Source organism: Cavia porcellus, unplaced genomic scaffold, assembly GCF_034190915.1.
Source record: "Cavia porcellus strain 051 isolate PalLab524CR breed Dunkin Hartley unplaced genomic scaffold, mCavPor4.1 scaffold_1, whole genome shotgun sequence".
Lineage (NCBI taxonomy): Eukaryota > Metazoa > Chordata > Mammalia > Rodentia > Caviidae > Cavia > Cavia porcellus.
In genome coordinates, this window is record NW_026947484.1 from 85,047,802 (window position 1) to 85,069,110 (window position 21,309).

Here is a 21,309-nt window from a genome sequence, read left to right on the forward strand (position 1 = left end):
GTGGGGATGGGGTGCTCCTGTGGGGATGGGGTGTTCCTGTGGGGATGGGGTGTTCCTAAGGGGATGTAGGTGCTCCTGTGGGGCCTTGATTATTGTGCTGTTGATAGCAGTATGGGTGAAGGTAGCAGACCAAAAATAACTGTCATCTGTTTGCAGGTGTTTGTGGGTGGGAACGGAACAACAACCTTGAGGGAAATATCAACTCTCTAGTCTATACATTTTTAAATCTTGTCTTGAAAATGAAGAATTACTGAAGAATTTTGAGAAGAGATTTGAATGTAAACAGAAAATGGTGTCTACTTGTTTAATCTGATTTGAAAGAGCTGGGGACATAGCTCAGTGGTAGAGTCTTGCTTAGCAAATCCTAGCCCCTAGGTTTAATCCAAAGTATGAGTACTATTTGATTTGATTTGAATGTCTCTGAAGAATTGTCATTGTAAAATATACTCATAGTTTTCTAATAATCATATCTATGATAAAATAGAAATATTAGTCCAGAAGGTGGACAGTCCACGAATGAAGCCTAATAGATGTAAACGTTACCCCCAGTGGGCTGGTCTTGAGGCAGTTCTGTGTTCCTGCTTCTAAGGCAAGTTTTGTTTCTTTATTTAAGCTCTCCATCCTATGTGCACTGTTGAGCATCTGAGCGCACAGAACATGTTTCCAGATGCAGAGTAAACATGATTGGTCTAGGCCAACAGCTGTTGGTTTTATTAGGCTGGAAATCATGATGCATTTGATCAAAGATATAAGAAGGGGGAAGTTTCTGCTGGCAGTGGGTGGATGTATGGGATTCTGGTAAAGTTTCTTTAATTTTAGGAGACAAAGACAGCTTTGCTATTCTATTGGATAGATTGTATCTGGATGTAAAACCTACCAAGGCAGATCTTTCTGTATTGAAGGAACTGGTAAAGGAAAATCTTCTGCCAAGAAACAGGGGAAACAGCTGATGGACAGAGGTCCATGAAGATGTCAGTGAGTCTTCTACAGAATTTTACAATGTTTAATACTTTGTTCATGATCATTAATTTTTATTAGACTCTAAAGCAGTTACTTTTTGTTACTTGTGATTAAAAATATCTTAATGGATACAATAATTGAAAGCTTGAAATGATTCAAATTATATATGTCCTCTTTGTTTTAAACATGAACAGAAGATGTGTGAAAAGTAAATACCTTGTTTAAAATCACACGAATAACATAAGCAGAATCATGCTTCCTAATTTCCAGAAACATTGTGCTTATTCTTCTTTAAAATATATTTCAGGTTTTAAACCTGCGTTTTCATAGTAGAATCAAACCATCTTACAGGGTATGTGACATGGAATTAATAGGTACTATTTTAATTACTTTTATTGTTTCTGATACAAAATATACAACAACTACAAATTAATGGAAGAAAGGTTTATTTATCTCATAGTTTGTAGAGGTTTCAGTCCATAATCAGCTGACTCCAGTGAAGCCTGGGTGTTATGGATTAAAAACTGGTCAACTTAATACCAGATGAATTAAATGAGCATGGTGCTCACTGTAGATGGCCCACCTAAGGAAAGTTGCCAGTATAAGTAGAGACATAGAGAAAAGAGCTAAGGCCTGTGGGTTTTCCTAAGTGATGCAGTTTTGATTCATTGGTTCTCCTAGAGGAGCTCCTCATGGCTAGTTTTTGTGATATGAATTCAGTCATTATCATTGGAAGAGCTTGGGACACCATGTCACTGAAACTGGCTGTGGTTCACTTTGGGGGAGCTCTGAGTCTTACACTGAGCATCACTTCCTGGCTTTAGAGGGAAAGATGTGTGTTGTTTAATCCCCAGGAGAAGTTTGTCACTCTGGCTTCCTTGTATGTATCTGGACTGTTCTCACTGTCAGAGAAGCTCAGGACTTCATTGTTGTTGAAAATACTTTTCAGAATGACCCTGGTCCTTATTTTGAATGTGACTTCTCAGCTCCAATGTAGAACCTTCAACCTACTGGCACAGCTCCTTCATCCTGCCTGCATAGTCTTTCTAGCTTCCACTGCTGACCTTTGGACCTTGCCAGTGTAGATCCATAAAATAGACTGGCATGAGTCCTTCTCATGAGCTCCAGACTTCAAGCTGGACTCATGCAAGACATTTCATGGGCTCTAGGTCTCCAGCTGGACACATGCACGACACTGCTGTGGGATCTAGGCCCATCGCTGAATAATCTGGGTCGTTAACATAGTGGACAGATTTATTGAACTTATATTTAACTCTGGGTGACCATCATAAAATAGTACTATAAATTCTGTATCCTGTATGTCTCTGTTCTCACAAACCCTGACTACAAAATGGGCGACAGTCAAGACAGGAGAATAACAGTTCAGGCAGGCAGAAGGTGGCAAGTCAACCAAGGAAATTAGAGCTCTTTCTGCTCTTCATATTTTATCCAGGTACATGCCCCTAGGGTGGGTAGTACTCACTTCCTTAATGCTAGGGTCCTTAATCCTGGGATTTCACCACAAATCAGTCCCAGTGCCACAGAGTCTAGATGCAGCCTCTTCTGAAAAACCCATGCCTATTACTGACTGCATGAGGCTTTCAGGGTACAAGCCATAATGCATATTCAATAAACCCTGATGACTAGCTGACTGAGAACATGAACTCTAATTTCCAGTTTTGCCTAACAAATAAAAACAAAAAATCTTTTTGACATTTATCATCTAACTACATCAGTGAGGAAAGGTATATGGCTTACAACTCAGTGAATCCTATCTACATGGATTTAAAGTTTTTATATTCTCTCTCTCTCTTCTCTCTCTCTCTCTCTCTCTCTCTCTCTCTCTCTCTCTCTCTCTCTCTCTCTCTCTGTCTCATCCACCAACATTGTGTATATAATCTTTATCATTGTCAATGCCATGTCCTTAACATAGTAATTACAATTTGATTAAAGTAACTCATTTATTTTCCCCTTTTGATTAGATGTTTTAGTGTGCTGACAGTGTTACCTATACAACTGAGAACGTCAAAGTGATGTTTCTATAGTAGCTGGAGGTAGCCATTTGCACCTGTCAGTCTTCTAGAATTGTAAATTCCCTACAGGTTCTTAGCTACCTAAGCCTTGTTAACACTAGCACAGTGCCCAGTGAAAACAGATGCTCAGTGTGTTTTGTTTACTTCAGGAATACAAGGGCAGTAGAAGATGGAAATGTACAACAGACTGTGGTGAATACGAGAGCAGAGTGGGTGAAGACCCTGGGGAGCTAACAGGCAAAACAATCTTTTCTAGTCTTCTCATTTTGTGTGGGTGAACGTGTGGAATTCTCACAAAAGAAGAAATGGCCATGAAAACAAGTTTAAAGTAATTTTATTTCATACTATTCTGTCTCTATTTTCACCTTCATATAGTAATAATACCAGCAATAATAATACAAGTAATAATTAATTTATTTGAACTCAGTCCCCAATGGTTTCTGGAATATATTATAATAATGAAATGAAACCATTAATTAAATGGCACAATGATTTCTACAGAGCTGAGAAATAAGATATTTAAAGGTAAAAACTGGTTCACAAAGTAAAGATTGGTTTTGAAAATACATTAGAGTTTCAAGTTTAAAAAAAGCAGAGATCGGTAACAAATGATAACAGTGGCAGTTTATTAATAATCTGTCATGTAAAGCTGACATGGTAGAAGCTGAATTCTGCTCAGCTTTACAATGAAATCCCATCTATTTTATTTCTACAAGAGTTAAATATATTCTTGAAAGGCTTTAGTAAGCTTAAATATGCTCTAAAGCTCTTTTTTTTCCTCAATGCATTTACTGATTTTCTAAACACCTCATTATCAACAAGTCAAATCAACAGAAGTGTAATCTAGATTCTCCCAGATATCCATAGTAAGTCAAATAGGGAGCAAGATAACATACACATTTTTATAGAAATTGATAAGTTTGACTTTAGACAAATGGAAAAGCTTTAGCAACTAAATTACTTGTTTCTGACATGTTGGGAACAGAGGGAAAGCTAGATATAGTGTAGAAATAATATGGAATAAATAGTAAAAGTTAAGCCTAAGGGATTCATAGGCAGAGAATTTATTTAATCACAATCACATTTGACCTTGACAGATAGAAGCAATCTATCCAAATGTGTGAACAGGTGATAATCTATATGTATTCAGACTAAAGGATTTGTATGTGGCATTTTTCATCAAGTAAACATCATTGAACCCATTTTTCATAAGAAATATTTGAAAGTGCCCATTACCAGTAGAATTCTGCTTTCTCTATATAGTGACAAATTATTTTTCAAGGATTGTGTCATCATGAGTTACTTAACAGACATTACCCCACATTCTTGCCTTAAGCTTCCTGAAGCATGTTGACAATATAAAAGTAGGGGTCTAAGAGGCAATGTTATATTCAGCACTTGTTATAAAGATTGTAAGAGTTGAATATGGAAGTAAATAAATAAGCACAATTCAAAAATTTTCTTTTAGAATTTATATAGCAATTGATAAAATATGGAATTACTATACTATGATTGTGTTTATTGAGGGTACTAGATTTGATCTATCTGATAGCTAAAAGACATGTTTCTTACTTAGAGGGCCATAATGTCAGATTAATTTCCCTCATTATATACTAACATCTTATTGAAATGAGATTTAAGATTTTTTTAAAGGTTTCACAGTTAAGATCTATTATTCAGAAATATTACCCTTGAATCCTTTTGATTAAAAATATTAGTCATCAGTAGTAAAATTTCATTATGTACTAATTAGGAGTCATGAGAGGTAAAAGGTAAAAAGAGAAACCAGGAGATAAGTACATCACCCAAGATAAAACTTTGCAATGAATACTAGAGATAGAATTATGTTTGTTTGTGTTGTGCTGACATACTTAGCTAACAGCTTTCTAAGAAGAATTTTTTAGAAATTCAAAAGAGGAATTGAAAGTTAGAAACTCTGTCATTAAATCTAAGGCTCAGTTTCAGTGCCTTCAAATTCAGATATGAAAAATAGCAACTTCAAAGTTTTCACAATTCAAAAGACAACAGTTTAATTGAATTTCCATAAACTAGAATTCTGGTAACTGCTACGTGACTTAAAACTTACTGACCATGTAAATGTGTATTATACCTAATGTAAAACCCGCTTTGCTTTATAGATGATCTCCAACTTATAACACACAATGGAAACCCAGCCTTGAATTTTGAATTTTTTTCTGATTAACATGTAGTGCTGCATTTTTTAGTACTGGACATGGAAGCAAGTGGTAGCTTTGGGTAATCTACTCTAATCAACAAAGTTAAGGCACCTGTTCTCTTCAAGTTACCTATGTGTCTAAGCTGAAATGCTCAGTAGGTTAGGTGTACTACATATATTTGAGTTTCGATATTTTCTGTTTATAATGGGCTTACTAAGATGCATTCCTATAATAGATTGAGAGCATTTGTAAACTGTGTCAAAGTCAAGATGCTCAAAATTTTAAAAATTGTATTTACCAGGAGTAAGTCTTTACCAAATTTCAAAAACAGCACACTTAATTCTGGATTTAGGGAAATCATTTAGAGGAAATGATGGCATAGTGAAGACTGTAACAAATTTCCAACTACTAATTCCCATGTGGTAAAAAAAGATTTGTTTTCTATGGTGAATGTCTGGGCTACTGTCGTGGCTGGGGCTGTATTCCTTTTTCTCATTTGTTAGCTCATCACTAGTTCTTTGTTTTCAATAAACTAATTAAAATAACCTTGTTTTCCTTTTTCTAAAATTTTTCTCACATTATTCTTTTTGTTTCTATCCTGCTTATGCTCCAACCAATCTTTGTGTAGTGAAAATACTATTAGCTTTGGAATCTGACATATTGGCAATATGTGGAAGAGATATTAATGTCCTGAGGGTCTTAGCTTTTTTATTATTATGAAGAAGAAATACTTATCTAATGGGAACTTTTTTTGAAAACTAGTAATTTCCCTTGAAGTAGTTCAAACAGTGAAGTTCCTTTTAGTTCCTCACATCTTTTTTCATGTCATATTCCACCCCCCATACTCATCCAGAACACTGTTCTGTTCATATGAAAATATATTCTGCTACTCATTACTTCTAAAAACAGTTCCCTGCAAGGTGTTCTAATAAAGGGCCTCCAAATACTCTTGGCATTCGGATTAAAATATTAGTGACTGGGTTTCCTTCCACCTGCACTGAGTCAGAGACTGGAAGGCAGGAGTCGCTGGAAGTCTGTGTTCCATCAGGCTGCTCTGGGGATGCACGGTGGGCCACATTTGCACATTACTGCTGTAAACCACGATGCTCACACAGTTGTTTTAACTACCTTGTATTCTCATGTTCCAGCACCTCATCTCCAGGAAAATCTTAACCATAACTGGCAAGCTACCTTCTAAACTAGGCCAAGAAAAGCTCAAAGTGGGAAGTGGAATTAATTTCACTTAGTAACTCAGTCTATCCAAAGATGATGGGAAAGTCAGTTATACACTTAAAATACAGAGGCAATCAATGGTCTACTCTAATTTTTTACCTGTATTAATGATTCTTTGTTGATGATCCTATTGTTAAGATGCTATGAATAGTCCTCATTTTTCATCTTTTCTCTTTTTTTGAAAATCTTCACTTTAGGTTAAAACGTTTTTATACAGTATAGAAATTATATGCGAATTGTTTGCGTTTAAAAGAACATTTATCACTGTTTTGTAAAAGTGTGAGGATTGAAAATGACTACGCAGAAATATATGAATACTTTTATATTGAATTTTTAAAGATTTGCTTAAATATTTCTTATGTATCCTATAATTTAAAAAAAGCTACCCTACATAACAGAAATAATACCCATTTGATATAAAAGTAACTCATTTCAAGTCACAATTTCAAATAGGTGGATTAAAGCACATGCATAGATTATGTCCAGCTCCATAAGTATAACTTTTTAATACTATTATGCTAGAATCATGCCTGGATCTTCAGAAAACATTATTTTCTCTAGAAAGTGTATAATTTTGGGTGAGTAAAAAAAAATCTCTTTGTTAAGTAATATGTTAAAATCACTTTTTTACTTCATCTATATTCACTGAGATTGTCTGGAAGAAGCATTATTACAATAATTTCCCAGTTTCCTATTTTCAGAAAACATAGGCTAAATTTGACTTTTCTATTGATAAGAAGTCAGCCACATAGTCCTTCGGAACACAATAATGATTTTAGCTCCCAACAATGATTGTATTAAAGTTATTGCTGGATTAAAGTGCAAGGTCACAAACAAGTTGTGAAAAAAAAAAAAAAGCCTCCTTGCTCATCTTATTATGCTGTGCTAGTGTCCACCAAAATGCTCTGACAATTACGATAAATTTGTTTTTTGTCTGAAAATGTCTGTCAGCCTCAAGTGGCTAAAGCTACATTACTCTAAATAGGGCAGGCAATCACTGTCTTCCCTTTACATCATGTCCTGCTTTGTACCTAGATGATTTTGTTTCATATGTAAGATCCATATTGAAGTTTTTGTACTTAATTTCTCTTAAAATAAGGAACAATTTAGTTTAAAAGTGTGTTCAGATTTGTGATATAATTTACTGTTTCAAGTTCAAATTAAAAACTATATTACCTGACAAGAAATGTAAGAACATGCAAGGCTCTTAAAATGAATTGTTTTTTATAGTTTGAAGTACTCACTCCAGATAATAGATAAACATGTAGATAATATTTTATTTAGATTTCTCCTAGATTGTAATTAGCATTCACATCATTATTTAATCTACTTTATTATGTAAGAGATAGTCTACTGTACAAATATTCTCTATACTACAACTGTAAATTTAAATATAGTTACATATACTCACAGTCAAAATATTTTATCAAAATATTCATTTAAGAAATGAAAGTATCTATATGGTAAATAGTTAGGAATGCAATAATTTTCACCTGATCCAAAGCAATAAGTTTCACCTATGTTGTTATTATTACTACTATCATTATTATTTTTGCTATTGCTACTCTACTAATACCATAACTCCAATTTGTATTAACACATGCATCTTTTACATGAGTCAGAAATTGTATTAAATAAGCAGCTTACAAGACTGGAAGCATGGATAATCATTTAGAAAATTGCAACCATTCTCTTGAGAAATGACTAACCCAAGGCAAAGAGAACAGAGCTAATATTCAAGGAATAAATGCTGGAACTGGGATTTAAATATAGGTACACTGACTTGAGAAATAACTTTTCCTCTGTTAATTTCTCTGACATTGTGCTCTTATATTTCCTCAACAGTTTTTAACGTGCATTGGGTCTTTTGTTCAACAGTAGAAATTATTAATAGGTATGATATTAAATGCCTCAAACACAGCTATGAATTCTAACAACAGAGCTTCAGTTCTGAATATCAAGGTGTCACTTTCACATGTCAAAAAATACCTTTGACACAGGCAAAAAGCCCCAATATAGAAACAGTCTCACTCACTTATGCGTTGGTTTTAATTGCCTTGATGTATGTGTTTTAATTATCATTATGCTTTAAGAATATATCTATCAAAATACATGTACAAATAAATTAAATCATCCTTTATGTATTACTCTTTCCTAACACTTATGTTATGGTTTGTGTTTGGATGTCCCCTGAAATCTCATGTGGTTATAAAACTTTTCTGGAGGCGGTTGGATCGGAACTGCTTTAAGCCGGGTAGACTGGATACAATATAAGTGCCAAAAAGAGACTCATTCCCCTTACCTGGCTTGCTCTTTCTGTCTTCTGATGCAATAAACTGTTTCCCCTCTGGGATATCTTTCTACCAAGCCACCCAGCCTTGGACTGAGCCAGTTATGGACTGTGAAAACTGTGAACCTGTGTGCTAAATAAACCTTTCCTTCTTCAACTTTTGGTGTTGGATATTTGTCTCAGCAAGGAAAGAAAAGTAAGATAACCTACATCCCAAAAGCACTAACTCACCACAGTAACATTTTTGTTTGTTACATTCTTTCAAAAAACTCCCTAAAAAGAAAACACAGGTTATTCTTTTATTTCTTGGATAACAAATTTGGCTTATATCTTATAAAAATATATATGTTATATAAATTAGTTATGTATTTATAACTTTTAGGAAAACTTTCTAACAAATGTACTCAGAATTTGATCACTCGGTGTCACATAAGGAAAATGCCCAAATCAGGGGAATACACAATTCTGGATATCTTCTCATTCCTTCTGGGGTTTATGGGAATTCCAGTGGTTATCATCATTAATATAACACAACACTTCCCAGCAACTGGAAATCTCCTGTCTCTTCCTGACTGTAGATATCTCTTTAACTCTAAGACTTAAATCTCAAGTAACTAGAAAACGTTTGAGAAAAATAAGCAAGGAAAAGAGAGACCCAAATGAGGAAAAAAATAGTTCTTAAAGGATCCTATCCCCAGAGCTATCCCCAGCACAGATTGGGCCAGGATGTCCCAGTTTATCAAACATGTATTTTTAGCTGATTCCTTTTTTCAGTCCTCTTTATGCAGTCCTGCATATGTCACCATCAAGTTTTCTCCCACTAGCTTTTAAAGAAGGATACACTGTACTTAAGGGTAACTCTCTTTGAGGAAAAACAGATGCTATTTTGCCTATGTACAATAATTTTTTTGTCCATGTAGAGAATAAATTTTTTTCTTGTGGTTTCAATGGTATAATCTCAAAAGTTTTGGATGCCTCAGAAGCCAATCAAAATGTTCTTTCACTTTCATGTAAATAGATAAAGCATCATAAAATTTCAGGATAAAAGAAAAAAATCTTAGCAATTATTTTGTCCCATTATCATATATGTATTATTCAGCTTGCCTATTGTTCAATATAAAATATAACAAACACAATTTATACTGGGAGAGATAAAACAGAGAAGTAAAAATCCTTGAAGCATGGTGGTCGAAAAGCAAAACAGAAGAAAAGTACCAGAGCATAAGGATCAGGGACCAGACATGGACTCCAAACAAAACCAACTAGAGAACAAAATCGACAGAAAGAAACCTGTTCTTCCTTAAACTGTGGGTGTCAGGTATTGTGTCCCAGTAATGACAAACAAACTAAGCAGCCATGCAAGTATCAGTCATGTGTCACCAGGAAAACAGGGAAACATATACTTGTTTCTTATAACCCTTGACCTGCATATATGTTTGTGTAATGTTTATTAATAACCGTACAAATCAGAGTTCTGGCATAAGGAGAGTAGCAATAGCAAATAAAAACCATAGTAATAATAACATCAACATTAGGAAAAAGAAGACTGCATCTGGCCGAGAGAAAATCACTGAAGTCTTAGCAATTTATTTACCATGTAGAAACTTTGTTTTCTTAAGTAAATATTTTGATAAAATATATTGACAGAATATACATAATTACACTTATATTTGCTCTATTCCTTTCTCATGGCATCTGTTATGTGCCTTATCCTTTATCATATTTATGTGACCTTTTCTTCTTTTAGTATTGGTTCTATTGGAACTAACATCCTTCCCTTCGAGGGGCATTGTGAGGATTAGAAGAAATAATTATTGCAAGGCTGACTTACAGTTTAGTAATCACATGTCCTGGTGTGCCCTTTACGATGAGCGTTCAAAGTACAAAGTGTTCTTTTATTTAGTCTGTAGCTCAGTGCCTGCAACTATGTCATTCACAGTTTACTTGCAGTTAGTTTATGTCAAATGAAAATCTGATCAAATGCATATTTACTCTGATAAATCCTGTCTTCATATGTCCCAAAAAATAGGTATAGTATATTTTTATTACTTAAGCACATACTCTTAACCAAAATTATTCCCAACATTTAAAACAAAATACTGATCAAATCAGTGCTATGGATGTATGTTTCCATAGCAAACTGGGAATTTTAATTTGAGAATTGTATGCATATTTTAATAAATAGATTCTTTCTTCGAGCTCTTGAGAAAAATGTCTCTCAATTATATGATATAATCCTTAATTTATATTTCCCTTTTACTGATATGATGATTTGACCCGAAAATTTTGCAGTAATATTTTTATTACATGTGAGGGCAAACTCTTTAGGTATAATATTCAAAATAATGTTGTGTGAGATTTTATTTAATACATTGTTTGTCATGCTTGAATTCTCTATTAGAGGAATATTTGACTGCTAAAGTTAATGGTGCTTCAAAGAAACAATGAAAAATCATAGACAAATATTTAAAAATCATTTTAACAGTCTTCACTAATAAGGAAAAAGTGAACAAAAAATGAAAGTTTTATATGTTATCATTTTTCAATTTGAAAATTACATTTTGGAAATGAATAAATCCATTCCCACAATTATAAAATGTTTGCTATTCTATATGCCATTTCAAACAGACTCAAAATAAAAAGATGCTAACATAATGCCTCCTCTAGTAAATTTATATTCTAATATTCATTTAGTTTTTATGAATATGAAAAAGTCTTATGTTAATAAGAGATGTTACAAACTTCTGTGGATTGGAATTTAAGATAAAGGCCCAAATATTTAGTTTGAATGTAGGTACCTATTAATTATACATTATTATTTATAAGAGAAGAGCAAAAGTTTGTAATTTAATTCTCATTTTCAGAAATTTATCAACATAAGAAATTACTTTGGGCTAATATTTTTCACACAATATTTTCAAGATTTTAGTATAACTCAGATATGTCCATTTGGTATCTGGGACAAAATAACTATTTTAAATGTCCAACTAGAACTGTCCACAGGTTAAAGTTGTTCAGAGAATTTATGATTTGTCTAATATTTTATGTGCATTATTAACTATTGCCTTTAAAGTGTAGGTAAGGAGAGTGGAAGTGTGGTTGTAATCTTGATGTTTCAGAACCCAGATTATGTAAAACCTCCGTGTCATCTCTTTCTTCTAACTCCTTCTCATAAACACATATCACAAACACACACACTTTTACACACACACACACACACACACACACACACACTCTCACCCCATTTATTTATTTATTTTTGTACTGGGTGTTTGAACTTATGACCTATCCTTTTTCTCTTTCTTTATTTCCTTCCTTCTTTATTTATTTTTGCTTCTTTCTTTCCATACTGGTTCAAGCTCTATTTTTTACATATAAATATCAGGACAATGGAACTATTGATAAAATTATTAATTTTTCAAAATTGCTATTTCTTTGGGTAATAAATATTCTTCAACTCTATTTTCCTTTCCTATCATCCAAATTGTTCTAATTCCTTTAAAATAATAGAAATTTATTGTCCACATAACAGTACTTAAGAATTCAGTGAAATTCCATGCCAACTTCTTACTGATACCATTATAATGTATTTTTGGTTGCTATTTTTTTTTTTTTTTTACTTTTATTACTGCCTGCTTGCAGTACCTAATGATTACATGCAATATGGCAACCAACAGGGAAGAGGAGACCTATAGAATGGGAAAAAACAAATTTTGCCAACTGCTGTTTAAATAAAGGACTAATTTCTATCATATCTGAATAATTTTTAAAAATAAATTATTATGGATGAATCATGTTATTATTATGATGATGATGATGATGTTTTAAAATTAAGATTATAACTGCATACATATTTAAGTGTATAAGATAACCATATTATTGACTTTTGTTGGATCATTGAACAAATCTGTTTGCAGTCTCACTGTTTGAAAGTCCCCTCTATATGCTTTAATTTTGTAACTTCAACAACTATTTGTAAGATGACAATATGTAATTAACTAGTGATTTCCTACTGCTTATTTTTCTGAAATTCTGTATAACTTGTACCCTTTTTCTGTTTTTTTTTTCTTTTTTCTCCTTAAATAAAATTTAAAAAAAAATAAGATTATTACTTAAGGAAGAAAAAATGTAATATAAAACCCATGCATATTTAGTATGATCTGTGCCTGAAACTTGTGTAATTATCTCAGAATTTTAATATAGAAACAATACTGATTTTTACAATATACACTCTATTAGATATAATGATGTGAAGAAATATAGTTTTGTACATAAAAATGTATATGTAATAAACACAGGAAAATTGCCATTGCATTTTTTGACATTTTAATATAAACCTAATGGATAAATATGAAAATTGTGATAGTTTACTGAGTTTATCCATTTAGATCAGCATTTTGTAATTATATGTCCAAGAGTTGATCAAAATATGCAAATTAAATTTTAAAAAAATATTATAGTAAAAGACATATTGCCATTAATTCCCCTCCCCCAAATATATCCCCTCACTTTGAACAAACATCCCATTGTTCTTGCCATTTTCTGAAGCAGATCTGCGAATTCCCTTTCCAGAGAGTCTTTCTAAGTTTGAATCAACAACATGGTGAACGTTGCTGCCAAATTCCAGTCAAGGGCAAGGCAGGCTCAGAAAAACACCAAGAGCCTTATTTATACAATATGACATCAAGTGGCCTCTTGGTCTTCCCCAAAATCAAAGTAATCATGAAAGTTAAGCATTTTGAATCTATTTATAACATGTCATGAAACACAACTAAAGATAGTCACTATCATTTTCAAAGACAGATAATCTACTGGAGAAGAAAATAAACTCAGGATACTTCAAAAAAGAGAACCATAGCAAGATTTAAAAATATTTATTATTATTTTTAAGATATTCAAATTAAAATATCACAATACACAATTACAATTTTAATCAAAATGATTAAAATGACAAGAGTCAAAATTTCAAATTAGTGGCATCTGTAGGTGCAACTGAACTTCATGTCCTGCTTTCAAAAATTGATAGCCACTTTGGTTAACTGTCATTATCTGTTATACCAGAATACACATAGCCTGCATACACAAAGGAGCATGTATATTTGTTCCTAAAAGACATAGCCTTGATATCTTTAACACCACTACTCCTAAGAACCAAAGTATGAAGGTTCCTCAATTGCTTATGATGTGTGAGAAAGGATGAATAATTCGGACTATCCACCCAGTTGAATATTATAAAGCAATGAAGACGAATGATTTGCCATCACATTTACCATCACAATCTCATCAACAGAATATCAAGAAAAAAATAGAATCTACAGTATAATTTAATTCATAGAATGTGAAAAGGAAAGGAAATTTTGCTTTTAGAAGTCAAGATACTGTTTATGTGCTATGGGAACAGTGAATAATAAATAGCAAATTAGGGATAGCAAGCAACTTCTACTGGTCTTTCAAATTTTTAAACTTGTATGAGTGCTGGATATCTGAATAAATTCATTTTAGAATTCAGTGAGATCATCTTTAAAGGTGAGTAATTTTCTCTTTGTATATTTACATAACAATTTCAAATACTACTGATAATAAGCCTTTTAAGTATGTCATGTTTAAATATTCTGTTAAACATTTTCTAATATTTAAATATTTAAACATTTTATAAATTGTAATAATTTATGAAATATTACTTGGTGATTATATATATCTCCAAGTAACTCTCCAAAATTTATTCCAATATTAGCAAAATCTTCCTGGTAAGATGAAGTAATATCCCTTTTTTCCAAGTGACATTCACTTTTAGTCACTGTATGGTGAATGTACATAAAAAATCCATCCAGAAATCACACCTTAGAGTTCCCAGACCTGACTATTATCTACAGCCATTTAAAACATCTTCTTCAAAATACACTTCAAAAATCTACATTCCCATATAAACAGCTTTCACCAGTTGCCTTTGTGCTTCCAAAAATATTTCTCCTTACATATAAACTTTATAATACAATATTCAAATTTTCTAGGTTTTATATATTTTATTATGAGCTCTATCTTTAGCATGTTTACTATTTAAGAACAGATCCACTCTATATATTCTTTTTAATAATTAAACTACCACTTTCACAACACAAATCAGCATATACCTGTATATGTTTTGTAATGAATTATTATACAAATAAATTGTCTAAAACTTGACTTGAAATCACTTATTATTTCTTATTTTATTTCCACAGTTACATGTTACTTTCAATTCCCTGAAGCTTGGACATCAAGTCTTTCTAAAGGAACCTGGTTTTGATAAATCTTGACAGGTGATAAAATAAGTTTTACTTTAAATAACTCACCGTCTCTATTCATTGGAATCAAATAGACCTTGCTATGGAAAAGTTAATATATAAAATTGTCACTCATGCCCAAAGTACTTTTTCTGTTTTATAAATCTTTACCTTTCTGTACCGTCATTTTTTAAATTCAGTTAGAACCCCATGAAAGATGACATCAAATAACTCATTATAATCTACCCCTAAATATAGAAATTTTGATAGAAAATATCCCAGTTTCTTCAACATGTATAATAAAATAGCAAGTGAATCATCTCAGTTCCCTTTACTTTTAAAAACTAGACATTATTAATCAGGAATAATCAAAAAGAAAATAACTCTAAAATTAGGTATATTAATTAACATCTTACCGTAAATTCACAGGTTAGGAATTCAAAGAAAAAGTTCACCACCCTGAGACCTAGAAAAGTACAACCAAAAATATTCTATGTTAGTTCTGGCATTCAGTTTTAATTCAAACACCATAAAAAGATAGAAATTCAATATTATGAGAAATTTTGTACTATGACTAGTTAATGTACATTTAATTTGACAGTTTTGACAATATTTGCCTGAAAAAGCATTACCACTTACATCAGCTCATATCAAATTATTGTGATTTAAGTTTAATTGCTTTAATTTAGGCTGTTTAAAGCAAGGATGACAAACAAGTAGAAAATTTTTGTTATTGTCTTTCTTTCTTGTGGGACTATGAGAGCTTGCTACTTCAGCAGGCAAAATACATTTTGCATATATCATTTCAGAGAGCCATATCTGCTGCGTTCATTTAGCAGGATGAGTGTATACACATTCACATGCACACACTCAAATGTGATTATTATGTATTAGTACTATTTTATACTTATTCATCTATCCTAATCATCGAATAATACAGAACTCATCATGAATATGAAGTTTTAAAGACAGCCTAGTATTCCATAGTTTATTATACATCCTAAATAGGTGAAGTCTTTTGTTTTAATAAAAATGTAGTATGATACTGCTTTTAAATCTAATCACCTGGTTCATTTCATCAGTGACCTTAGTTAATAGTTGCTGCATTGTTTTTGCAAAGTTTATATTATTGGGACTAGAAGTTTAGCTAAGTGGCACGGCACTTGCCTGGAAAGCTCAGGATTGTAAGTGGAATTCTCAAAACAAAAGCAATCAAATAAACTTTTTTTTATAATTTTGATGCATTTATACTACCTAATAAATACACATTCTTTAGCTCTTAACTTACTTCTTTTTACACACACATGCAAACACACAAACACACACACACACACACAAATATATAGTTTCATATAAGAGAAACCACAGATAAGTAGGAGGTAAGAAGTTTAAACAATCCTCACCAATAAATAAATAATTCCTCAAGTGACCTATTGTACTGTTTCAAAATACTTATTAATATGCTAATTTATTCCATTTATACTACTAGTTTCTCTTCATTGCAAAAACTTTGTGCAATTATCTGTTTCTTTTTTGGAGGAAAGATTCTTTTGTGTATGTCTTGTACATTGAGTAAGTACTTTGAACATAATGAAATCGAGGGTATTATCTAGTTATTCTCATATTTTGTTTCTACTTCTTCATAAAATAAAAAAATGTTAAAAAATCTATTTATTTCTAAGTCTATAAATGCTGTTTTAACGAAACAAAAGAAACAACATATAATCTCTGCTATTATTGAAGAAACTATCAGTATTTTTGAAATCTAGGAAACTACAGATAAGTGGCATAGGTTCTCTATTCTGTGATGACTAGATAATTGTAACATAATAAAAGAGAAAAGAGAAACTGTAACACACTGAATCTATCAGGTCAGTACTCCAACAGTTAGTATTATTTTGAAGGGTATATTCATTTCAGCATCTATGTAATGATAATTGTTCCAACTAGTTTTACCATAATTTAGAGAAAAGTTATACATAAATTCATTGATAAAGGAGTAATATTTTCTTTTAGAACAGATTATCATTCATAAAAGTGAATCAGACATTACAAAGAACCAATTGAAAACTGAAGTATATATATCATCCTCTTCATTTAATGTTACAGGAAAGTAACGGCACTTGCCATGAAGGTGCTAACGTACTTGTTAAAGTATGTTGTTCTTATTCTGCAAACCAAAATTCATGTATAGAATTATAACTTTAATTATGAATCCTCTGAAATTTTTGGCCAACTCAGTGAGTTAATTGTGGCGCAGACTAGATCCATCCCATTTGCGATTCTCAGTCTATCTTGTCCCACTCTAGTTGTGTCATCTCTACTGGTCTGCCCATTCCAGTGTCGGGAGCTCCCCACAGAAATGTCTCCTTCCCGCTTTTACCAAACCCTGAGCACACGGCTTAATCTTTTGCATCCAGACTTACTCTTCTAGTATGACTTTCTGCTTTCATTCTCTTTAAAAGAATTGAGACGATAATTTCAGGAGATCTAGTTCCTACTGAAATAAGTTAAAAAGGGAAACTTCTCTGAGGAATCTGTACAGTGTGACTTAAAACATTCGTACATCAAAAAGTCAATCAACGACTCAGTAATCCTCCCACTCTTCCTTTTCATCAAGCGATGCAACAATTTTGGTGGAACTAGAAAAGAGTGAAGTGTTACAATAAACATTTGGCTGAAAGGAAATTATTACCAATATCCACTAAACTTGCTGGATACACAAATTAAAATTTTAATTGTTATTACCATTTTGTTATTAAAAATTTAAAGCTCTAAGCTTTTGACTTTATAATACACAAACAACAGTTTCTTTTTTATTTCTTAGCACTATCAGAAGCTAAATTCCTCCTGTGGGCACCATGCTATATATTTGTAATATTAAAGTGAGGCTTTCAGCTGTCTCATAGGGTTTCAATAAAAAGCATGTAAGCATTGCATGTCCTCCAGTCACATCTAGCATGTTTGTCTATATCTGAAAATGAGCATTTAATTGTTAACAACGAATACAATGTTTACCTTTTTGTATTAAACAACATCATTACAGTTGAATAGATTGTGGGTATTGTGATTGTTAAGCTACTGTCCATATTTAAATTCAGGGACTCAGGCAGGGCATGGTGGTGCACACCTGTGATCCTAGCACTCCAGAGACTGAGACAGGAGGATTGCTGCAAGTTCGAGGTCAGCCTGGGTTACAAAGCGAGTTCAAGGCCAGCCTGAACTACATAGTGAAACCATGTCTCAAAAAGACAAATAAGTAAATCAATTAATTAATTCAGAGGTTCTAGGAATGGTATTGAATGCATTTGACAAATTGCTTTCTTATGGCTAAATCCAAGCCTGCGAGGTGATTTTAGGTATACAGAGAACCTCATGAAGAAATACAGTTAACTCCAAATTTTTCAGTGTTATATGAGGCTTGACTCAGGGAAGGGTACCGAGTTCTGAGCTTTATTTAAAGAGGAAATAATCAATTTTAACATCATATGCACAAATATTTTTAGTGGAGATATTTATATTGCAGGACTAGTTATTAAACTGTTTAATGATATATGCAAAATGTATTTTGCCTGCTGGTATTAACCCAGTGATATTGGTACTGGGTTAGAGTTTTATCCTTCATGTGTTTCAGAACATTATATTTCATGTAAACATTTAGTTAAATACACTTGATCAGTTAAATGTACTTATTTTTGGAGATACAACAATTCAGAAAACACTACTGCTAAACTAAGTAAGGAAACCTCTAGAGAAACTACTGGTTATTTCATAATTCTAATATCCTAAACCATTATGTGATAGGGAATTCTTAGAGCAATGTTCATATGACTATCAAATTAATAAAAAGTTTAATAGTTGCACTTAAATTAGTATTTATAAAGGTAAATTCATGCCATCGATGGCTGAATTTATCATACCCAATACTTACTATTTGGACAAATTCATGTAATTAGCATGTCAGATGGTGATTCAAAGATGGTGATTAGCATGTCAGATGGTGATTATAAAATACTAAATTGCTTTGGTTTAAATTTAAACTTGGTTTAAATTTGCAGAGAGATTGATTTGGAGGGTGAGAGGGAAGAACTAAATATAAAAATAATTTGGAAATCTGAAACTTAGGGAACAGTATTCATTCATTCATTCATTCATTTGCAGTTGTTGGGATTGAATTCAGGGCCTTACGTATGTTAGGCAAGCACTGAACATATCCCTAACCTTACAAAAAAAGTATTAAATAAATGTTAAGACTTTTCAATAATTAACTATGCATAACTATAAAGATACTTGTAAGTTTAAGAAAATAATAATTATTATAGATAATACTTTCATAAGATTACTGTATTTTATTTCATGCATCCTCAGTGCTCACAAACGTATTAGAGCTTTTCACAATTTCAAATTAGGGACTGAATGCTAAAATTTACCTAAGTAAATTCTTAAAAAAAAACATTTTACTAATACGTTGTGGAATAAAAATTCAACATTTTCTTGCACTGTACATTGTGGCATTTGTCTCTCTCATCCCAGTATTCCAGCGGCTAAGGTAGTCTGGGCTACATAGCATATTTCAGGCCATCTCAAGATACACAGCAACATCTTGTGCCAACTTCAAAAAAAATTCAACCTGATCATAAGCCATATACCAAGGTAGAATAATCTCGTAGATCATACTTATCAAAATATATGTTAGGCATTGGACTATTTTATATATAGAGTCATGAGGGTATTGTTCTTTATAACACAAAGTTTTCACTAAATATACTTTCACACTAAGCTATCAACCATCATACAAAACATCTTTAACTGATGTTTAATCATTGTGCAATATTCTTCCAAATACTATTTGAATGAGCACATATGTGAAGTATTACTTTCAAGATTAGTGGTAATTATGTAATTATTATATGTGCATTCTTAATTTTCTGGTAGTTTCTGTTAGATAAACTATACTCAACAATTGAATACATATTATTTTCCCAGGAGTATATCAAATACTTAACTTCATTTCATTTTATTTCCACAATTCTACAAGATATTTTGAAGAATCTTATTGTATTCATTTAAAATAGACTACAGGGATTGATGAATATATCCAATAACACACTCCTAGTAGATGACACAGCTGAGATTCAAATGTTAACTGTCTTGATCCATAGTTGTATGCAGTGTAAATATTAGTTTAACAATGAAAAGATGTAAAGGAAATTAGGGGCTGCTCTTTTGTTTATTTAGAAAGAAATATGAAATGCCAACTTAAAGTAGAGATGGCATGACATCCCCAATCATTAAATCTACTTATAGTATAAATTAAAATCTATCCTTACAAATCTAATATTACTAGTATTAATTTTAGATAATGATAGTTGCATATCTACCTCACTACATGTTCTCTTGAAAAACTATGCATTATTTATAAGACCTACCAATTTCTGAAATTTTCTGTCAATAAATTTCAGAACACAGAAGATTTTACAAAATCGTGAATATTTTATGTAACGTGCAAATAGTTCGGGCATAAGTCAACATAAATCCTTTCTTTAAAACCCAGAAATTCTTCCATCTTCTTTGTAAACTGTAAATAATGATTTGAAAAACAAAAACAAAAACAAAAACAAAAACAAAAACTTTTACTTCTTTCAAGACTGTCAAACAGCATCTTAGAAACACGTGTCTCGTAGGGGCAGGTAACACACTTGGAACAAATCTTTCTCATTTGAATAAAACAGTGGGTATTTTAAATTCTCACCTTACTGTTTTAGTAAAAGAATTCCTGATTTTCAGGTCAGTTTATAATCACGTGGAGTAAGAGAGTCATTGCTGGTCACAGTACCAAGAGATCGGGTACTGGCAAAAGTAGTCAGCAAAGTCTAGAAAACGGAATGTAAAAAGCTTGGCCGATATCTATGTTCCTTCCTTTTCACTGGGGGTTGGAATGCAGAATTAATGGCTTTAGCTGTAGCTATCCTTTTACATCATCAAAGGTCAACACACTCTCTTTTATCCAACACTCTCAAACAGAGTAAGGCAATAGGGCACAGCCTGGTGTGGCTCCTCAGACTTGCATACGTTATTTCTTCAGTGAGACTGAGAAATACATTCCATAGAAACAGAAAATAAATTTGTGGTTTTTCAGGGGGTAAAGGTTGATAGGAATGGAAAATGCTTACCAAAGGTTGTGGGATCTCTTTGTAAGTGATGAAAGTACATTAGTATAGAATTAGATAGCAGTAGGCATAATATAATTCTGAAAATATTAAATATAGAGAATGGTACATTTTTTTTTATTTTTTAGTTTTTTATATTTTTTATCGGTACCGGAGATTGAACATCATGACCACCTACTTGCA

The 21,309-nt window shown here is 32.2% G+C and overlaps 1 protein-coding gene across 27 annotated transcripts in view; it reads right to left on the reverse strand.

The window, feature by feature from the left end:
* The window catches only part of Ptprd (protein tyrosine phosphatase receptor type D), a 2,079,748-nt gene that overhangs the window by 1,153,997 nt on the left and 904,442 nt on the right, over positions 1-21,309 (reverse strand). For all 27 annotated transcript variants that reach the window (XM_063251000.1, XM_063251078.1, XM_063251071.1 and 24 more), the window contains one exon: positions 15,373-15,422. The gene's annotated coding sequence lies outside the window, so the exon portion shown is untranslated. The remainder of the gene's footprint in view (positions 1-15,372; positions 15,423-21,309) is intronic.